Source organism: Pogoniulus pusillus, chromosome 1 (assembly GCF_015220805.1).
Source record: "Pogoniulus pusillus isolate bPogPus1 chromosome 1, bPogPus1.pri, whole genome shotgun sequence".
In the NCBI taxonomy this organism is placed as follows: Eukaryota; Metazoa; Chordata; class Aves; order Piciformes; family Lybiidae; genus Pogoniulus; species Pogoniulus pusillus.
The window spans coordinates 22,575,320-22,581,911 of NC_087264.1; the positions used below are offsets into that span (position 1 = coordinate 22,575,320).

Here is a 6,592-nt window from a genome sequence, read left to right on the forward strand (position 1 = left end):
AAAAATCTCATTTTCAGCTGCTGGCAGCATCCAGGTCCCTGACCTTCAGGCTTTATACATACTACAAGCACAGAAGGTTGCAGAAAAGTCGCTGAGAGGCCCATAGCCAGCCCCCCGCCCCCAATTCTATTCTGCAAACGTTGGGATGCTTCACATTTATCTCTGCTGTCCTTAAATACAGTTTTACTGACATCAACACAAGAAGATCATAGAATCACAGAACCAACCAGGTTGGAAGAGACCTCCGAGCTCAGCCAGTCCAACCTAGCACCCAGCCCCAGCCAATCAACCAGACCATGGCACCAAGTGCCTCATGCAGGCTATTTCCGAACACCTCCAGGGTCGGCGACTCCACCACTCCAGACGTGTCAAAAGACTGAATTCTGCCAGGGAAATGGCACTTTTCAGTGAAAGCCAGCTCAAATTTCAAGCGCTCTTCCACTCCGCTTCCCCAGAACCTCCTCGAGTTGGGCCAGCGGCTCCCGAGCAACGTCCCCGAGACACCTCTGGCGCCTCCGCCGCGGCGCTCGCCGAGAGGGGCAGCGAGGCCCAAGCCGGCGGGGGCGAAGCGGGCGGTGCTGCCGGGGACGCCGCTGCCGGGGACGCCGCTCTCAGGCCGCGCCGCGCGGTCACGTTCCCCGGGAGAGGGCGACAAGCCGTGCCCGGGCCGCGGACCTCGTCGGCCCTGCACTGGGCCCCCCACGGGGCCCGCCGGCGGGCGGGGAAGCTGGCGCTTGGCCGCCCGGGCACCGCCGCCCGCCTTTGTCTGGCTGAGGCCAGCGTCTGCCCGGCTTTCGCGCCTGACGCCCGCCCGGCGGGAAGCGCGGCCGCGGCCGGGCAACGGCACGGCCCCCACCTCAGCCGCCCGAGTGCGAAAACCTAACGGTGCCGGGAGACCGCCCCCGCCTTTTCGCCCCTGGCAGCGCATCCGCTGCCGCCGCTCGACTCACAAGTCGCCGCGGGCGCCGTGCACCTACTGGCGAGGCGGCCGTGGGTGCGGCGGCGGCGGCAGGCCGAGGGCAGGTGCCCGTGCCGCGGCTCTCCCCCCCACACTCTCTGTCCGCCCTCTCGGTCGCGTCGCGGCTCATCGCCTCACCGGTGTCCATGGGTGCCCTGCGGCCGGGAGGTGAAGTGTGCTAGTGACACTCGCCCGTAGTATGGATGCGGTTGCAATCTGCACATGCTCGCTTCCGACAGCCGGCCTGCCCCGCCACCTTCCCTTAACTCTTTCCCTACTGCCCCGCACTGCTTCCCCAACTACGGGGCGCCAGCGGACGCTCAGCCCGCAGCAGCTTCTCCCGGGGGTTGCCGGCCTCCCGCGGAGGTGCGGTCGATTTCCTGAGTCCGCGGCCGGGGAGCTCGGCCCCGTCCTTCCCCCGCGGCCTGCCGGGACCAGCGCGGCTGGGAGAGCCTAAAGCCAGCGCGGGGGAAGTTGATGCGGGCTGAGATGCCGCCTCTGGAGAACCGGGCCGGGCCGGGCCGGGCCGCTGTGTGCTGCGGTGCGCTGCGGGAGCGCTCCACTCCAAAAGCTCCCCGAAAACCTGGAGTGCCTGCTCCGGCTGGGAGCACCATGTGGCGACGCTTCTTGGGTGGCGAGCCCCACGGTTCTTTATATTTGCTCTTCTGAAGAAATCCGTAACAAAACCAAACAACCCCCTCCCTGCCCATCCTAAGCCATGTGGTGTGGTGTGGTGTGATGTGTCTGCTGTTGAGTTTGGGCGCTGACAGGGCGGCCCTGCCGCGCAGGAAAGCAAACGCCGCTATCAAAGGAAATATTTGTCTGCAGCATCACTCTTAAAATGAAAGCTAATCTCCTGGAGAAGTGTTTTTTTCCACCCAGAAGGATCTCTTCAGATTCAGGCAATTGCCTGGAGGAGTAAGAATGTAAATGCGAAGTCGAGGTAGCAAAATGAATGGAAGTTGTTTCTCTGCGTTAGCTCTCTGGCAGCATGAGAACGCTGGGGAGGGCTGGGGGGGCAAACAGGCAAACCCCTTTCTCTACGAGTAGTAAATCGGGAGACTGCAATCCGGAGGCAGAGCTCACGGCCAAACAAATGACCTCTCTGTATTGCTGCTGCCTTTCCCTCTGGAACATGAGAGGAACAGCAGGCCTCTGCAGCGGGGATTAGCGAGCTAATGCCTCTCAAGTGCCGAACAGTTTGCAGACAGAAGTCAGGGAGGGTTTTAGGTTTGCTCCTTTACAGCAGGAGAAATCAAAAGTGTTGTGGGGTGAAATGGTAACCTCAAATGGCACAGAGTGGCATGTGGCAGTTGCTCCCAGGCCCGAAGCCCAGCGCTGGAGCAGCACCCTGCCTTTCCTCCTTAGCAACTGCCTCTGGGCTCTTCTCTGATCCTTCCAGGCCTCTGATGCAGCTCACATTTTCTTCCTCACAGACACCTGGTTTCCTGCTCTCTCCTGCTTTCTGTGCTACCACAAACGACCAGCTGATGTTTTTAGCAGAATAACGGTGGGTTTATGACCTCTGTTTAATGACTCAGCATTTCTGATATCAATAATAAATGGTCCCAGTGGTGAGGTAACATTGGGTCTGTGCACCCCCTGAGGCAATTCTGTCGAAGGATTCTCAAGCTGTCTGGCTGCAGACTCTCTCCAAGGCAAGCAGCTCTCAAGAGGCAGCTCCTTCAGGCCTGAAACTGCAGGACCAGCAGAAGCTGCGTGCTCAAAACATGCCACGGCTTTGTCTAGTTCCTCTCAGCCTCTGCCTGGGGAGAGCACTGTTGCTGCTTGGAGGATGCCACAATGCAGCAAACCAGCCTGTCACCGAGCCGCCTGACTGCACAGCCTCACTGTGAGACTATCAGAAAGATGGAGCATTTTAAAGGGGAAACAGAGTAATGCTCACCCAGCCCTACCTCAGCAGCCAACCTGTGCAAGCTTCTGCTGGTGACCTCAAGCTGGGTGAGAAACACAAAATGTTTTATATGTCTTCAACAGAGCTGAGATGGAAAACACTAAGATGTGGTATCTCTGATGTTCTAAGAAGTACCCCTCTATCCAGTTAAGCAGCTACTGAGGACAGCAGCCTGATTTACTGTGAAACAGCATCCTTTAGGAAGCACTGAGGACTGTGACAGAGTAACAGAGAGAGAGTGAGAGAATTTCACAGTATGAGACAGCATGGACATTTATAGCTTAAGAGAATGCCTTACAAGGGAGAAGAAGAAGAGTCAAGGAGAAAGGAAGATGAAAACTAAGAGATATTTACCTACAAGGAGGAGAAATCAACAGACAGAAAAAATGAGAATCACATGTAAGGAATACATAATCTGTTCTTCTGTCTAGTTACGGCAAGCAGAAAGAGGAAGGAGGAAGTGAGGAGAAAGGAGAGGTTTCCCAGACGAAAGAGTGAGGAAGGGGGAGACAGGCAGGGGTGAAGGCAATGAAGACAAACATTGTAGTGTGCTGAGGGGACAGGCAGGAAGGAGAAATGTCAGAGCAAGCACCTGGTGGTGGTGCTGTACACCTGGTAACTTAGTCAGCTCTCCCCAGATGCATTAGCTGTTCTGCAAAAGCTGTTATTTTTTTCTCTCCAGCCTTGTTTCTTTCAGCCTGAGCTAGTAACAGAAGAGGATAAAGAGAAATTGAGTTGAGATTACTATACAGTGAAAATGGCAGTATGATTAACCTCAGGGACAAGAGGATTTCTAGAACTGCCTTTTTTTGTCAGGCATTCATCAGGAGGCTTCAGCTTTCTAAGGCCCAGTGCCAGGAGCAAGCACCCTTCTGTGAACAGCATCCAGGTATGTACACAGGCACCTGGCTGCAAGGTGAAAAGAGCTTGCAACAACCAAAGTATGCTGTTAGCCCCTCTGCAGTCACTTGTAAACACGCCAAGGAGATGCAAGTGATCATAGAATGATAGGATCAGTCAGGGTTGCAAGGGACCACAAGGATCAGCCAGTTACAACCCTCCTGCCATGCCCAGGGACACTCTACCCTAGAGCAGGCTGCCCACAGCCTCAGCCAGCCTGGCCTTAAACACCTCCAGCCATGGGGCCTCAACCACCTCCCCGGGAAAGCCATTCCAGCCTCTCACCACTCTCATGCTCAACAACTTCCTCCTCACGTCCAGGCTGAACCTACCCACCTCCAGCTTTGCTCCATTCCACCCAGTCCTGTCACTCCCTGAGAGGCTAAAAAGTCCCTCCCCAGCTTTTTTGTAGGCCCCCTTCAGATCCTGGAAGGCCACAAGAAGGTCACCTGGGAGCCTCCTCTTCTGCAGATCATCTTAACGATCTCGTAATGCTGTTACGCCTGTGTTGCCTTTATCTGCAACAACACAGATCATATATAACACCTGATCTAGTTCCTGTGTATGTGTGTCCAGTGCCAGCTCAGATGTTTCTGCACCTTTCTGTCTGATTCTGGAAGGATGATCTTGGAGGTCTCTTCCAACCTGGTTGATTCTATGATTCTGTGATTTATTTGGGTGCCACATCACACCTGAATGGAAACATTTTGGAAAGCAACATCATCATATTTCCTTGCTACTATACTCTTGTAGCTGGGCACACTATAAAATACAGTGCAGCAACACCCAAGCTAGTTACTCACTCATCCCTTCTGTGTCTGTCAGAGCTTGTTCCCCCACCATAATTTGTGGTTTAATTATGGTACAATTGTTACCCTGAAAAAGTAATTACTTATTTCTTCATAAACTCTTTAGTGTGATCATTACACTGGTACCTGAGTGCATCACGGATGTCAACATAGTCATTCCCAGTGAGGTAAGATCATAGAATCATAGAATGGTTTAGGTTGGAAGGGACCTCAAAGCTCAGCCAATTCCAACCCTCTGCCATAGGCAGGGACACCTCCCACTAGAACAGGTCACTCAAGGCCTCATCCACCCTGGCCTTGAACACCTCCAGGGAGGGAGCATCCACAACCTCCCTGGGCAACCTGCTCCAGCATCTCACCAGACCTCACTTTGCAGACTGGGATTTGAAGCTCAGCCACCTTACACTTGAAAAGAAATCATACATTTGAGGTTTGTAGCATCTCTTTTTTTCCTGAGAGAATGGATCCTTATGTTTCTATTCCAGTTGTAGATGCTCCTCTGTTCTCTAAATCCAACCTCAGCATAGAAAACTGGGAACCTCCATTAGTCTTCTTACCGGTTCAATCCAAGTGGTTGGACCGATGGTAGAAAACTAGGAGTGGCTGACACACCAGAAGGCTGTGCTGCCATTCATTGAGCTCCAGACAGGTTAAGGAGTTGGGCAGAGAGGAATCTGATGAAATTCAAGAAGGGCAAGTGTGGTCTTTCCTGCACCTAGAGAAAGACTTCTTCATTCTGGTAGATAAAAAGTTAACCATGAGCTAGCAATGTGCTTTTGTGTTCAAGAAAGTAAAAAGCAATATGAGAAGCTCAGGGGAGACCTCTCTACAACTACCTGAAAGGAGGTTGCAGTAAGGTGGGTGTCACTCTCTTCTCCCTAGTAATAAGTAATATGACAAGAGGAAATGGCCTCCAGTTGCACCAGAGGAGGTTTGGATTAGATATTGGAAGAAACTTCTTCACTGAAAAGGTTGTCAAACAGTCAAACACTGGAACAGGCTGCCCAGGGGGATGGTTGAATCCTCATTCTTGGAGGTGTTTCAGAGGTGTGGTAGTTAGGGACATCATTTAGGACCAGACTTAGTAGAGTTAGTTAATGGTTGGACTTGATCTTAAAGATCTTCTTCAACCAAAACATTCTGTGATCCTATGTGAAAGTTACAGATCCTGGGGGGTCTGGAGGCAACTCTGTTTTCTGTTGTTTTGTCAGGTTTAAAAAGAGGGATTTTTTTTTGATGGGGAGAGGCAAGATAACCTACAAACTGGGACATGACCAGCAATCTATATTTGAGAAGAACACCAAGCTAGGAGCAGGTGTTGGTCTGTTGGAGGGCAGGAGAGCCCTGCAGAGGGACCTAGACAGGCTGGATGGGTGGGCAGAGGCCAAAGGGATGAGATTTAACAAGGCCAAGTGCAGGATTCTACACTTCAGTCACAACACCCCTAAGCAGTGCTACAGGCCAGGGACAGAGTGGCTAAGAGCAGCCAGGCAGAATGGGACTTGAGGATGCTGGAAGATAGTAGCTGAACATAAGCCAGCAGTGTGCCCAGGTGGCCACAAAAGCCAATGGCATCCTGACCTGGCTCAGGAACAGTGTGTCCAGCTGGACAAGGGAGGTAGGTTATGCTGCCCCTATACTCAGCACTGCTCAGGCTACACCTTGAGTGCTGTGACCACTTCTGGGCTCCTCAATTCAAGAGAGATGTTGAGGTGCTGGAAGGTGTCCAGAGAAGGGCAGCAAGGCTGGGGAGGGGCCTGGAGCACAGCCCTGTGAGGAGAGGCTGAGGGAGCTGGGGGTGTGCAGCCTGCAGAAGAGGAGGCTCAGGGCAGAGCTCACTGCTGCCTACAACTACCTGAAGGGAGGCTGTAGCCAGGTGGGGCTGGTCTCTTCTGGCAGGCAAGCAGCAACAGAAGAAGGGGACAGAGTCTCAAGCTGTGCCAGGGGAGGTCTAGGCTGGATGTTAGGAGGAAATTGTTGTCAGAGAGAGTGGTTGGCATTGGAATGGGC

At 53.3% G+C, this 6,592-nt stretch overlaps 1 protein-coding gene across 3 annotated transcripts in view; it reads right to left on the reverse strand.

Annotated features, from left to right (window-relative positions):
• TMEM229B (transmembrane protein 229B) overlaps nucleotides 1-2,678 on the reverse strand; it is a 41,818-nt gene extending 39,140 nt beyond the window's left edge. Inside the window, exons 1-2 of one of the 3 annotated variants that reach the window (XM_064143915.1) lie at nucleotides 1,097-2,678; nucleotides 228-383 (exon numbers count right to left, since the gene is read on the reverse strand). The gene's annotated coding sequence lies outside the window, so the exon portion shown is untranslated. Of the gene's footprint in view, nucleotides 1-227; nucleotides 384-950 lie in introns of all 3 variants that reach the window. The other 2 variants (XM_064143908.1, XM_064143924.1) reach the window with 2 other exon arrangements.
• Nucleotides 2,679-6,592: the final 3,914 nt, after the last annotated feature.